The 16,204-nt window shown below is 41.4% G+C and overlaps 1 protein-coding gene across 1 annotated transcript in view; it reads left to right on the top strand.

The window, feature by feature from the left end:
- GRIK3 (glutamate ionotropic receptor kainate type subunit 3) overlaps positions 1-16,204 on the top strand; it is an 813,353-nt gene that overhangs the window by 627,668 nt on the left and 169,481 nt on the right. The gene's annotated exons all lie outside the window — the stretch shown is intronic.

The following is a 16,204-nucleotide window of genomic DNA, read 5'->3' as shown; positions in this document are numbered from 1 at the left end:
TATTCACAGTATGAAGGTATGGTATATTGTAGGTGTTACAGCCACCTTGTAAAAACATAGGTAAACCGTGCCAGTTGAAATTAGTTTGTACAAGAAGCATACTTGCAAAATATGTAGTAGTGCCTGAGAAGCACTAGTAGTGCCTGAGATGAGATGACCACATTTGAAATTGGAATAGAGGGGTAAAAAGCCACAATTTTAACATGGGACGGAGACAGCCATACACAATATACTACCACTCATACATGGGCATCCGCAGGTAGGGGTAAGGGGGGGCAAATGCCCCCCCTTGGAATCTCAACTTCCCCTTTTAAGTGGTTGTTAACCCACTTTATACCATCCTGTCTGTTCTGTTTAATAATCATGTGTGCCTGTGTGTCTGTGTTTTAAAAAAAATAAGCTGTTCTTTACCAGTTTTCAGAGGGCCGAGCGCCACTCACGTGACCCGTCGGCTCTCTCCTCTCTCCGGCTGACAGCTGCCTGCAGCGGGTGGGGCCAAGGATTCCTCACTGATGTCAGTTGGGAGGGGAGGAGGAGGGGAAGAGGAGAGGAGGAGAGAGGTGGCAGATCACGTGAGCGGCGAGTGGCACTCTATACTTGTAAAGAATGGCTTATTTTTATAAAAAACAGACACAGGGGCACACAGGATTATTAAATAGACTGTGGACAGGATATGAAACTTTAAATGAAACTACAGCAGCAGGAGAGGAGGGGGTGTGGGCACTGACACAGGAGCAGACAGGCAGGGAGGGAGGGGGGGGGAGAGAGGACAGAGGAGGACAGGAGGGCTGCGGATGATGGAGGCACGTAAACTGACCACGGTGTCAGGGCTCAGCAGCCATGGTATACCGTGGTCAGTTTACAGAGGGGAGGACATAGCCAGGCAGGATCAGCCAGGTATTTTAGGTGATAGTAGGGGCCAAATTACACAGCAAAGCACTGTGCTGTATAACATGCTTTAAGGGAATATACTCAAAATAAGTATAATAACTAAGCCCCTCCCCTTCATGACATTTTTTAAAAGGGCCGGAGCACGGGTGACCTTAAAATTATGCCCCCCCCCCTGAAAAAAGTTCTGCGGACTCCCATGCACTCATATACTACGACTACCACTTATATGTTTTATGCTTCCTTTTTCACATTTACTCTGTTCTTAGTTTTTCAGCCACACATTCTCTGCTGTTTTTCTGTTTTCCCCACATTGTCATCCTTTTCCACATCTAAAAATCACTAACCCCATGCAAAAATGTCAGTGTGTCTCATACACTTTTTTGCCCATCTCCTAGCATCTATGTGCAGGTTTCCGTTGGCCTTGTATGCCCTATTCAGATACAAACCTTTGCCAACAGGCACTTGATTTAAATGACAGACTCTCCAGCCACCCAAATGAGTGATAGCAAGAGACATCAAAGGCCAGATATAAAGTATACTGTAAAACAATAGAAAGGTTTTATTCATAAGGCCTTGCATGTTACAGAAAAAATAATATGCAAATTATAAACAGTTCACAATGACCATAAAGGGTCGTGTATCAGTAAACAATGGGATGTACAATGGTTTTTGGCAGATGGAGGCTTGTAAGTTCCTATAGAAAGCTAATAACACAATGCAATATACTACATTTTTTTAATGGTTTACCTTGCCCTTTAAACCTTTACCTTTTCCCAGAATTGGAAAATTTTGAGAATTGGGAGAATTTTATTACTGAAACCTGTAAGCAAACAACCTTTGAAGCCCTAACCTGGCATAAAAATATTGGGACAATATGTATATAAGATTATAAATAGAGTACTTATTTCCACAGAAAATGGAAAAAGTGTTGGGGTAACAACTACATATAGAATGAAAAATGACCCCCCCTCCCAATCAACCCTAACACTCCTAGCAAGGGTAGGACTGAGCTAAGTAAAAAGGAGGTATTTGCCCCACACTCCGGCCAGTACTATTAAGATATGGGGAAGCATATCCAAGATGGCAACCAGAGAGAACATTGAACTGAGGAGCTCTGCTGCCTATCCCTTTCAAACAACAAGATATCTGACACAGAGAGGACTACTTACACCTACACCTCCACTTCCCATTTCTCCCATCACAATGGACATGGGAAAAAATAAAGCTACATTACATCATACAGGAGACTATAAAGATCTCCCAAGACTGATTAGAATGCAGACAGCAAGTTGCAGCAATATGGGGATACAAACTAAGGCCTGTGATACGGATTCTTTAGCAGACAGTTTCTCTGTTTTGTGATCCAGCACAATCAGAGCAGTAAAAAAAAAAAAAATAGTTAAACAAATGTTAAATATGTGCATTAAAACAAATAGTCCTGTTGCTGCTAAAACATTGTAGAGTGATTTCACTACACCAACACCACACTATGATGTAGACTCTACATTGTAGAGCAACGTAATCTCTAAGTTAGTATCCACAAAAGTCCAAATAATACAAAGTCCATATAATATTGGGTTTCCAACCACCAGCTTGTATGGTGTAAACAATAATCTTCAGAATTGTCACATACCACCCATGCTCTCCATGCTTTTCACCTTGTGTAAACAGTGAATGCTCACCACAAATTTTTGACCTTAATGGTGATTCAATGTCAAATGTGCTGTTTTGCCCCCTCCTAAGGCTTGGTTTAATGAAGCTCACAAATAAAATTACACTCATTTCAATGTATACACTAAGTGCTATGGAAATCACATTTTTATCTATAATGGCACCATCCACTTTTCACTACATAGACTCGCCTAACTCAAAGATGGCCACATCATTGGTGTGGCTCCGCCCCTATACGCATTATGCCCATATGACAGGCTTCCACAGTAGTAGATTTCTCTGTTGTCTTGATCACTCTTACTGGCTGCTAGACAACACTGACCTCAAGAAAGCATCTGCAAACAGACAGCAGATAGTCTCAGCAGGACCTGCATTTCTACATTTCTTCTGCAACCGTTCCCAGTCTGCAAATGAAAGTCATTGGAATCCAGGGCATATGATGTGGAGAACCATAACCGGCAGAATACCTTCTGTTTCCTAGGCAAACCGGAGGACAGGACCTGATCACATCAACAGACCCTACTCCCCAAGGTACACTTTTTCAGCTTCTTCACAAGCCCACTGTATACCCATTACACACTGGCAACTAGGGCATAGCAATGCACATTTATCTTTAAACTCTTGAATTTTAGAGACAGGGCACCCTATCCTCAGGCAGGCTAAAGTACAAGATGAATTCTGGATTTACATCAAACTACTCATCTTCCTGGACTAGTCTGTAGACACCCATGTTGAAGGCCAATGTACTGCATACTATTTCTAGCCCAGCCCAGAGTCCACCTATGAAGAATGGGACCAATGCACATTAGATGACCCAGTGGAACTTGGACCAGGCATATTAATGAACTTGGACAAAGTCACACTCTGCAGGGCATATTACACTTACATTGCCATGACTGTTACCCTGGGAAGTGGCGTAGCCCATTTCAGCTCCTGTTGCTGCAGGACAAAGAGTAGCTTAACACTACATTTCCTGTCTTGATTTAATTTCTACTTTATAGAAATAATATTACTGCAATTATAGAGATAATCTCACTGCATTTATTTTTGTTCTTATAATACCCACTAGTGGGATAGGACTGTATGGAAACTCTACTTTAATACTATTAGTAAAGCAAATCCATATGGACCACTTTAGAAACATAGAAAAGGGATGGCAGAAAAAAGAACAAATAGTCCATCAAGTTTGTCCATTTTCTTTTTCTTTTATACATGTTTTGTATGCTTTTATTTTTCATTAACTTTTTTGTCTGTCCCAGCTCACTATGCACATTCTACTGGACAATGCCTCCCTGAGACTATACTGTGTACATGTGGGCTGGTGTTGTCTCTAAGATTTTCCTACACTCCCCTGAGGGACAAGTAAACAACTTCACTTTTCTTTATGACACCCATCAGAATGGCTCAGAAAACCCTGCTATTCCATACAGGGTTGTCACCTTTATTCTCTTGCATTTTTTATGTTCTGTTTACTTGTAATCTACAAATAGTACCCTTAGATCAAAATGAGTGCTCTGCAAAAACCACTCAAGGTTTTATGATATGTTTCATGATTTACCTGTAATGTAAGGATTGAGCCCTCAGCTAAGTCTAAATACTCTGCAGTATATCCTACCTTGGGCAGCAACTCCACTGTAATTGTTGGTCGATCTATCCTTATGCATTTTTTTCACAACTCCAATTGCTTTTATTACAAGTTTTTTTTCATGGATTCTCACATGTTCCAGTTTTTAAGAGCATGCAGGGTGGGGGGGGTTGCTTAACATGTATGTTTGTTTCTTGTAACACTCTACAACACTGCATTTTCATGTGCAGGCATTTTGATGGTGTCTCATTTGGAGTTTGTGCAAATTTGTCTCTCTTGTTTTGGGTCTAGCCTTTTTTTTTTACCCTGAACATGACTCTTCCTAACATTATCTACTGGAATTGAAGATATAAATAGTATTATACAGGGCTAAACTCCCCTACAAAAATGACACAAATTAGTGAATCAAACTCAAGTACTTGAGTGACATAAATATGCATAAAAATACTGAATGTGTAATCCAACTGTAGGGGGACTGATATTGGGAGTAAATCATGCTTCTAAGCATAACTGAAAATATAAATACTACCTGCCACAATGATATTTGTCTTTTATGCTGCATTTCATGGCAGAAGAGAGATCATCAAGTGATATTAAAGTCTTCTTTTTTTTTTTAAACAAACATGCTATTTTTACCTGCTCTGTGCAGTGGTTTTGCACAGAGCAGCCCAGATGCTCCTCTTCTCAGGTCCCTCCCCGGCATTCCTGACCCCTATCTCCTGCCGAGTGCCCCCGCAGCAAGCAGCTTGCTATGGGGGCACCCGAGCCAAGCCCCTCCTCTGTGTGTCCATCAGCTCAGCTCCTCCCCCTCTCTCTTCTCATTGGCTCACTGATTTCGATTGAAAGCAGCAGGAGCCAATGGCACCCACTGTGTATCTCAGCCTCAGGAGGGAGAGTCCCGGACAGCCGAGTCTCTCGTGCAACATTGTTTGATCAAAATAGGGCTCAGGAAAGTATTAGGGGTGCTGCTGTAGAATGCATTAAAATAAAAACCTTCTGTCTTTAGAACCAGTGTAAACCTCCCACCCCACATACAGTGAACACATCAATGATCAACAATGCTTTACCTATTTACAGTGTTACTTTTTATGGTCAGAACTGCCCTAAAAATTGTCAAGGTTTTGTCAGGTTGGATAGATACACAGGGACTGACAGTTTAATCCCATGACTCCATGCTTTACCTTACAATAGCACTGCTGGATACATGTCAGGGTCATTGTCTGCACTGCTGCATCTAATAAAGTGTACACGTCTCATTATATGGTTTCTCATTATCCATACACCCCTGCGAATGAGCTCGACATCAGACAATAACACATATCCACATGGATGTGGTTCAGCTGCCTGGGTCTAACATTTTAACGTACAGAATAAACGTAATATTGCTGTTTATATCTGGCCTATTCCACACAATGTAGCCCATCAATTTTTTCTGAAATGCATGGAATAGCTCTTCAAGCACCTATTCTTCTACCCTGGATGTTGTATGAAGTTTGTACTTATTGCATTTTAAAAAATTGCTCAAACTTTACCTGTTTGCAAAAAAAATATGTTGGGCTTTTGGCACTGAGTGGAGATTCCGTACCATTCAGAAATCAATCAATCTGAGACTCGCAGTTAGTGACACATGCTAGGCTTTTTATATCTACTTGATGTCTGTTCAGATATGTAATCACAGTCTAGCAGAAGGAAGTCTTGCAGAATCAACTTTCCTTTGCACAAAAATATGTGTCCAAAATGTAGAGAACTAACTGCAAAGGAAGCTGATACCATAAGATATAAAAAAAGTGTGAAAACCATGAAATGGCTAATTGGTGGTCCTTCCCAGATTTTTAGTTCTCCCTTGCACTTAAAGCCTAAGTAAACCCTTAACATTTATAATAGATGGTATCCTTGCCAAGACTATCTTACATAGGATAAACTTGGCTGTGCCAGATACCTGTTGGTGGTGTATGCAGGCCCCAGGTACTCTATCCCATATCTGGGGCACATGTCCACAAATAATCCCTTTCTGGGACAAGATCTTGCAGCTTTATAGAAAATTAGTAGGGGATTCCAAACCTAACACACCCTAGCACACCCTAAATCACTATACTGTTCCTGCTACCTGGCTCTTATAAACAAATAAAAAAAAGCTTAATCGGACATTTTCTTACGGCAGTTAGGTTGATGTTAGCCACTGGTGTAGGACTGTCCCTCCCTCCCTGGCTGAGTGGGCATGCGAGCTGGAAAATATAAGTAATATGGAACGAATGTTCGAATGGGACAAGGATAAAATGGAGGCATATAGGATTATGTGGACCGTGTGGTCATATTTTCGATACTCCAATGAGTTTGCTTCATTTGTGTCCAAATCTCTGGGTTGAGTAGCATACAGTGGAGCCCCTCCTTTCCTTTTTATACATTTTTGTTAATTTGTTTTTTTTTTTCCCAGCATCTCTTTCTTAATTTTCTTTCCTTTCTTCTCTGCCACTTTGGTGGCACTACACAGGTTTTTACTCATCTTCTACCTAAATTAGGTCATTGCCATATTCTGCTTCTACGGATTACTTTGGATATATCTCTAATGTTTGTTGTACCAGTGGGGTTTTCTTACTGGTAAAATAATGCCTATACAGTGTGCACTAAGTTATTGTATATTACTGTCCAACTGTTTTGTAACTGGCATTGTCGATTGTGTATGCATATTGACCCATTGGTTGTTATCTATTTTGTTCAGCGGTTATATACTGAACACTGACCATTTTCCTTGTTGATATGTACTAACTGATATGTGCGACATGTATTTAGTGCAAAATTTCTTTCTCTGGCTCTTATGACCATGCTATTGTGTTTTTTTTGTTAAAAACAAATAAACTTAAATTTAACATAAACCAATACCCCGTTTTTGATGCATACTCACTGCATCGTGGGTTGGGAACCACGGACACAATAAAATGCAGATCCTGCACTGAAAGAATCATGTGCCAATACACACACAAAAGAAAAAAAGGAAACAGTATGATAAGTATGGTGGTTGCCAACATAATGGGACACCATAAAGTCTATTTATAAAGCAGTGAATGTGACTTTCACCAAATATTCACTGGTGGTAAATTAAACATCTGTTGCCTGGGCCAATTCTGCCATTTCTCACATACATGTAAAAATTGTCAAGGTCCATAAAGACACGGATAAGCGAGTAAAGGAACTTGACTGTCCCGCTCAGAGTCCTGACCTCAACCCAATAGAACACCTCAAAAACAAATTTTGGGACAGAGAAAGACGGGGCTTTACGGGCCTGTGGGAGTGGAAGGATCAGAAAATAGAACCAGTAGTAAAATCAAAATTACATTTTATTGGTTTCTCAAAATATAAAAAACAAGCATGGATGACCATGCATGTATATTAACGAACAATTACAACATACAATGATTAAAATATAGTGTCACTGTAATTATAGAAACATATCCCATAAGGGTTTAGAAGCAGAAAAAACAAAGCCTGTATAGGTGGAAGGTAGGTCTCAAGCTGGATTCGGTCACGATAGGTCCCCAGCAAGCCGACGCGTTTCGCTTAAGGCTTCCTCAGGGCCTGAGAGACCCTAACAGACCGATGTTTCCTTTTTAACAGTGACTTGTGTGGGCGGCAGGGCTGTGGCGGTACATATAATGTTCGGAAGATAATATCTCCATATTTACCATACAGAATTTATATAGGTGTCACGTAAAACACTTTTGTATTATATCCGATGTGTTGGATTGTAGTTGTATCATCAAGGTCAAGGCTGCTATAAATAGCTCCAATCTTAGCAGATAATTGTCCTCTTCCTGGATTGTTTATCCATATATGCAATGACCCTCAGGTACATTCCATTTAGTGTCACTATTGCACTCGTTTGAGCCAGGTTTTAGAGACCTCTATGCAGTTTGTAGGGAATGTATCCCCAATCTACTTGTCCTAGGTGGCAGTAGGGTTGACCTCTCCTCAAACTAAAAGGTGCTCCAGGCAGGGAAATAGGACCTATATAAACATATATTTCAGTTAAATGGACCCAGGGTCCTGGGCTGTCCACGCCCTCTGTGTCACCGTACGTATTACCACCTGCCAATAGAACACCTTTGGGATGACTGCAAAGCCAGGCCTTCTCCTCTAACATCAGTGCCTAACCTCACAAATGCACTTCTGGAAGAATGGTCAAACATTCCCATAGACACAGACATAGGCTAAACCTTTTGGGCAGCCTTCCCAGAAGAGTTGAAGCTGTTAAAGAAGCAAAGGGTGGGCCAACTCGATATTAAACCCTACGGACCAAGACTGAGATGCCAATAAAGTTCATGTGCGTGTAAAGGCAGGTGTCCCAACACGTACATCCATTAAGAAGTGGTTAGTAACTGTGATTTAAAACACATACAGTACACTTGCAAAATTGACCTGCAGTGAATGTTTGTTGAATGTCGGATTTATAAATATGCCCCTATGTAAAATGATGAACACATGAAGTACTTTAAAAAATGGCAGATCTATCTTATCCACATATATTAAGGATCAACTTGGTCTGCCCATATTAATACATTCTTCATATTTGACTAAAGATTATCCATAGCGTGTATTTAGGGAAAGTATAATAAATTAGAAGAGTTGGCCTGAGAGAGAAGAGGTAAGAGATAAAAATGTAAAACATATCTGAAAAAGAACACGGAACAGTACTTTTCACTTGTGTTGCATTAAATAGTTGCTTTCTAAGTTAATTCTGAATTTGATCCACATTCAAATTGTAGGTTACAGTTCAGTAGTACTAAATAATACATGTCTTGTCAGCTCATTACAACCTCAGAGACGAAATAAAGCTTTTGATAGAATATTTAACTATTGAAAATGGAACACGGCATATTCTTCATGGATTCATATTTGCAAGGGGAATCCATTCATAGTTTGGACTAAAATAAATGTGTTTTATATGTAACCCAATCACTCTGCACCTAAAAAGCTGTGTGTTGGAAAAAATTGCTTTAGCTATTATAAGCAAACAATGTGTAGGTTTAATGCAACCAGTTGGCTTAGGGAACAATAGAGATCTGGCAGCATCCCAAGCTGGATTCTTTCCAAACAGCAATTGTTTGGAATTTCAAGGCAGCAAGTGTTATTATGCCTTATTATTTTAATGGTTTTAGTAGGATGTAGGAAAGTGGCCTTAGAAAATTAAAATAAGTTGTTTATATATTGACTAAGTGTTAGTTGAAGGACAGGGTTTAACCACTTCTGGACCGGAAGATTTTACCCCCTTAATGACCAGGCCATTTTTTGCGATACGGCACTGCATTATTTTAACTGACAATTGCACGGTCGTGCGATGCTGTACCCAAAAAAAATCAATGTCCTTTTTTTTCCCCAAAAAAAGAGCTTTGTTTTGGTGCTATTTGATCACCTGTGCCATTTTTATTTTTTGCACTATAAATAAAAAAATAGCGACAATTCTGAACAAAAAAAAAAAAAAAAACAGTATTTTTCACATTCAACTATATAACATTCCCAATTAAAAAAAAAAAAAAATTAAAATCAAATTTTTTCATAATTTTGGGTTAATTTGTATTCTGCTGCATCATTTTGGTAAAGAAAAATCCCAATTAGCGTTTGATTGGTTTGTGCAAAAGTTATCGCGTCTACAAACTAGGGGAAAGATTTATGTAATTTTTTATTTATTTAGTTTACTAGTAATGGCGGCGATCTGCGATTCTTAGCAGGACTGCGACATTGTGGTGGACAAATCTGACCCCTAACTGACATTTTTTACATTTTTGGGGGGACCAGTGACATTACTATAGTAATCAGTGCTAAAAATATGCACTGTTACTGTAATAATGACACTGGCAGTGAAGGGGTTAACTCAGGGGCGATCAAAGGGTTAAGTGTATGCCTAGGGAGTGTTTTCTAACTTTGAGGGGGATGGGCTTGTGGAATCAACACAGAGACCTGTGTTCCTAAATAAGATGATCACAGGTGCTCTGTGCTGATTCCTGAGAGAACAACGGTCTGTTGTGTTTACAACAGCAGACCGCTGTTCTCTCTCGATGGGGAGCAATCACGGGTGCTCAACGGCAATTGCGGCTAATGGCTACAGGTACAGCGGTTCGTGCAGCCAAGCCAGCCTGCCACAGTATATCTGCGGCAGGCAGTCGGCAAGTGGTTAAAAAATAATCAGCCATATTTCTTCACAATTCCGGAGATATCTTTCTCCAGAATGTGCTTGGTGGTTTATTTTTGGAGGTTTTATTTGATGATGCAGAAGGCTTAAATGATACTCTATCAGATATACGAATAATGAAAGCTGAACTCCAGAAAAATAGACAAATAGAGATGAAATACATAAAAAGGGAGTTGCCAAAAGAGTTCTGTCTCTGACATTAGACCTGAACACTCTGCATCTAAACTTTTGAACATATAGACAGATACTTAGCTACATTACAGATAGCTCAAGGAAAGTAACCACTTCAGTTTCCCACTCATGGCTACAAAAAGCTGCAATCTCCACTTCAGACAAGTTCAAGGCGAGTTGGTCAAAGGATCTAAATTTAGATATTACTGACAAACAATGGGAAAAGGCATGCCTTCTAGCACACAAATTCTCTTTGAGTACGAGAAAGCAAGAGACAGCATAATAAACTACTCACCAAGTGGTATGTAACACCTGACAAGATTATCAAATGGTCCCCGAGCACCGCTGACATATGCTGGTGGTGTCAGACTGACAAAGGTACTCTCCTCCATATCTGGTGGCATTGTCCTGCTCTGTCCTCATATAAATTGAAATTAGATGCAGCTTGTTGCTTGTCCACATCTCCAATTATCTCCTCCCCTGTTCCCAAACATTGACACCATTCTTGATCCAGTGCTTCCATCCAGGTCTATTGGTTCCTACTGCTGTGAGTCAACTACTGTGGGGAGGAAGCAAGGGGCGGGACAAAGCCACACCGTGTATGTCTATGAATGCCCAGACCAAGTTAGGAGAGCCATAGATATGATTTTGTTGCTACACTCTCATTGGGATGGGGGTGCCCCGCAGGAAGGCTTTCTGTTGTCCATTGACCTCCAAAAGGCCTTTGATTCCGTCTTTTGGCCCTGTCTTTTTAAAATACTAGGAAGATGGGATTTTGGCTCTAAATTCTTGGGAATCATTCAGTCTCTTTACTCTGCTCTGAAAGCACAGATCTGTTTCATGGGTCATTATTCGAACTCTTTTGACATCAAAAAAGGGACCAGACAGGGCTTATAAATTTTCGGAATAGCTATTGAAACCTTAGCAATCACCATTAGTTCGCACGCTAATATAAAGGGAGTCTTGTGTGGTCCCCAGGAACATAAATGTGCATTGCTCACGGAAAAACGACTGCTCTTTATCACATCCCCCCTGATCTCCACCCCTAATGTATTTCAGCTGCTCCAAGACTTTGGTTCCATCTCGGGCTTAAAAGTAAATGTCTCCAAGTCTGTAGCACTGAACATCTCGGTTCCTCTGCAGCTAGTGGATCAGTTGAGGCACCACTTCCCCTTCTCCTGGTCCTTGGCAAAATGTGATCTATCCTGGCTGGGAAGGATCAACTCTATCAAAATGATTCTTCTACCACGTCTTCTGTACTTCATCATGTCCCTCCTCATCCCAATAAAGAAAATGCTACTTCTCAAATTTCAATCAAAAACCATCCGCTTTGTCTGGGGGAGGAAGGGTCCTCTACCGACTGAAAAGTCAAGGAGGATTGGTCCTACCCAATTTATGGTGGTACTATCAGGCTGCGCAATTAGCTCAAATCTCCACAGTATACTCTAGGGGTCCCAAATCTGATTGGATTGCTATGGAAAGACAGGCAGTTCCCCTGCACACTATAGACTTTCTGTTCTTGAGTCATTCTAAACCAGAGACCCACGGTCCTCGCCCCTACCCTCTCTCACTCCCTGGCATTGTATAATGCTCTATATAATCAAGCTTCTTTAATCTCTAGTACCAAACCACTCTCCCACCTGTTTAATAACCCTTCCTTTCCCCTGGATTTAAATATACAAGCCTTTGGTTGGTGGCTCAACAAAGGACTCTTCAGAATAGGACACTTCTTTAACTCAATGGGTCCCATTTCTCTTGGATACTGTATGAATAAACTCAAAATACCTCCCATTGAGAAATTTAGACTGTCCCAGATTTTGCACTTCCTACAACTCTATCTGGCTAGACAAACCTGACCCCCCCAAGCTTACAACCTATGAACAATGGTGTTCCAAAATTATGGATCAGAAGGGAGGCATCTCTATGAGCTATTCTGCCCTGGCTGACAAGGCAGTAAAGCATCCTATGCTCAGTCCTGGGAATCTGATTTGGATATACAGTGGGACCCGGGCCAGTGGTTCCAGTCACTCCAACGTTCCTACAAAGGTATCATGAACATATCTCTAATAGAAGTGAAGGTTAAAATACTCACTAGATGGTATTATGTCCCCGTCAGATTAGCCAGGATCTACCTGCATCTACCTGATCGATCTGCATTAAGGAGGCATCTCCAACTTAGAAGGGAGCACACTTCATGGCACAATTAACTCTTTGTGTATCATGCACTTTATAGTGATGTTACACTATGCCAAATGTAAACTGTCTTCCTTACATCATTCAGAACTAGAGAGGAGATACCACAGAACCTGTATCCCACTTTCCAACCCAACTTTGTTGCCACCTCACTCCCAAGCATTAATGCAACTCTTTAGGATCCTCTTCACACTTATTTCTTCTGTGACATACCGCTAGATACATAGAGGCTCAGTGACAAAGGTCTAGACCCGGATACATAGGGACACTGGCCGCTCTGGAGGGGGTTGCAAGCCAGCACTCCCTCACTACCAGAGCACACCATTTTTTGTGCCAGTCACACTAAACAAATGCTGAACTGGCAGCTTAAGCACCAGCACACTACTGGTTACTAATGGCAGTGGCAATTAGATCTTCTCTTGCTTCATGCAACATTAGTAGACCTACGTAGCACACATCCCCAGATGTCAGCCCTGTTCTTTTATACACCTGTCATGCATGCACCCCTTTTAGAGACTTCAGACCAGGCATCAAGTAGCTAAACAGCTTTAATTGAATTTTCTCACAAGTACCGAGTAACAGAGTACATTCTTTCACATTTCCAAATTATTCTAACATACTTAGCTAATTCAGGATAATTCAGGCTGCTCATGTTATACCTCTAAGCAGAGGGTGTCGTACCTCTAAGAGAGAGTGTCCATATCTAAGGTCCATGTTCTGGTTCCGGTACCCTCAAAAAGGGAGACAACATGTTCCTGTAAGAGATAAATCTTGCAATAGGGCTTCCTGCTAGTTCCCATGTGGAAAAGGTTACCTCCCCTGGGCCACCAAAGGCAGGACCATGATCACTTGGGAGTTATCAACCTTAACCCCTTCCTACCTACCTGGCCATCAATGTACATATAACTCACTAACACAGGCTTAATTACAATACAGTGCAATACAATAACATGAGGTAGTATACACCCCAAAAGTAGGTACCTGCCTAAAGACTGAACTTCCACTCAAGGGCGTAGTCTATTGAAACAAAATTACTTGCTGGCAAGGTAAAATCCTCCAATGAAGCTGTGACAGTTATCCTTAAGCATGGCCAGTGGCAGGCAATCAGGGTCCACCCCATCACCCTGTGCCTTGATAGCCAATCGCCTTAGAAATACTTCAAAGCAGAAGTAAAAACATCAATTAACAGTTTAACAAAACAGTCATATGTCTTGCATGCTGGAAATGGTAACTGTCACATTGGTTGTGCTCTCAACCAAACTGTCAAATCATCCAATGACTGGCATCATAACTGATCACATGTGCAGCACCATGGCAGTTGCAGATTAAACAGAGGCCAAAATGGCAGTTTCCTTGGCTGAAAACGATAGGAGGGTTTACTTCCACTTAAACTTTATTGTAAATGTTCACACCCACTTATTAAGCCATGCTTCCATCAGTCAAGGCTCCCCTTCCCTATGGGCTCAAGGGGTCCCCATTAACCAATTGCCGACTTCCCCTCGTATATATATTGCGGCGGCTCTCCTATACCATATCATATAAAGATACGTGATTTCGCTCTTCTGGGTCTGCAGCACACATGCTGCCACCTGTGCCCAGATCCCACTGTGATTGAACACAGCGAGGGCCAATCAGTGGGTCCAGTTGACCCGATGTTTGCCTCGATCCGCCGATCGATCATGAGAGAGGCAGAACGGCGGGCTGCCTATGTAAACAAGCCAGATCACCGTTCTGCTAGTAGGGAAGACAGATATCCTGTGTTCCCGCCCCCGATTGTCAGCGGGGAAGCTGATGTGTGTGTCAGACGGCTCCGATTGCTGCCTGACACCCACGATCGCTCCCCGCTGAGAGAGAAGTACGGTCGGCTCTTGTAAATACAGCCGATCCTTCTTCTCTCAGGAATGGTCAAAGAGCCCATGTGATCCTTCTATATAGGATCACATGTCTCTATAGACATTTCAGAAACCCCCCCCCCCAGTTAGAATTACTCCCCTAGGCTCACATTTAACCCATTGATCACCCACAGGGTTAACCCCTTCCCTGCCAGTGTCATTATTACAGTAACAGTGCATATTTTTAGCACTGATTACTGTAGTATTGTCACTGGTACCCCCAAAAGTGTAAAAACATGTCAGTTAGGGGTCCAATCTGTCCGCCGCAATGTCGCAGTCCAGCAAAAAATTGCAGATCGCCCCAATTACTAGCAAAAAAAAAACAATAAAAATGACATAAATCTTTCCTGTAGTTAGTAGATGTGATAACTTTTGCGCAAACCAATCAAAACACGCTTATTGCGCTTTTTTTTTTACCAAACATATGTAGCAGAAAACAAATTGGCTTAAATGTTAAAAAATTATGATTTTTTGTTTATTTATTTTTTTTTGAGAATGTCATATAGCAGAATGTGAAAAGTATTATTTTTTTTCAAAATTGTCAAAAAATTTTCAAAATACCACCAAAAGAAAGCTCTATTTGTGGGTAAAATAGGACATCAATTTTATTTGGGTACAGCATCGCACGACCGCGCAATTGTCCGTTAAAGTAATGCAGTGCCAAATCGCAAAATAGGGCCTGGTCATTAAGGGGGCAAATCCTTCTGGTCTTAAAGTGGTTAAAGCATCTGCGACTGGGACAGTAACAGCTACAGTAAAACATAATACTAGTACAATAGTAATTTGTGGTTTAAAGTGGCCATGTGCTTCATTTTAACTTTTTATAAGAAAAAGTCCTGCCTAAAGCTGCCCATATATTATTAGAAAAAAATAAAAATAAATAAAAAAAATAACAACAGATTCCCCCATCTACACCAATGAGGTGGATGGAAGAATCCCCCCCCCCCCCACCCACTGAGATATTTTATGCTGACATCAGAACACTCTGCTGTCAAAATACAGTGATCAGAGGCCACAGCTTATTAGCTAAAGCTTCTGATCAAAAAAAACTTTCCAACTTGTCCATTCGGCAGAAGGTGATCAAGTGAACAGAGTCAATCACACACTGATTGAAATTTCGATCAGTGTATGGCCAGATTAAGACCATTTCAATGGAAGGCCTGCCAAGGTACCAGCTATTACCTTTCATAGCTAGAAGAGTAACCCCTGTGTCTAATATTTGATTTAGGTTTGCCTCATTACTGAGGTCTGTCCTCATGTCTAAGTCCCAGCAATTGCCTTCCCATTGTCCAATGGGACTGCGTGTTTTGACTGTAAGGGCATTCCGATTAAAATGGCAGTTTGTGGAACTTAAAGCAGAGTTCCACCCAAAAGTGGAACTTCCGCTTTAAATAGTCCTAACCCCCTGACATGCCACATTTGGCATGTCATTTTTTTTGGGGGGGGGGAGCGGGTACCTAGTTTTGACAGGTACCCGCTCCCACTTCCGCTCGGAGCACCGCGGCGCCCTGAGCGGAAGTTCTCCTCTCTCCCTCCCTCCCTGCAATCTTCTGGGACATATCAGAGGTCCCAGAAGATTGCCGGCCAATCACGACGCATAGCGCAACTCGCGCATGT

The sequence above is a fragment of the Pelophylax lessonae genome, assembly GCF_965119305.1.
Source record: "Pelophylax lessonae genome assembly, chromosome: 2".
In the NCBI taxonomy this organism is placed as follows: domain Eukaryota; kingdom Metazoa; phylum Chordata; class Amphibia; order Anura; family Ranidae; genus Pelophylax; species Pelophylax lessonae.
Note: the sequence above shows the minus strand (reverse complement) of the source record. Positions and strands in the feature narration are given on the sequence as shown.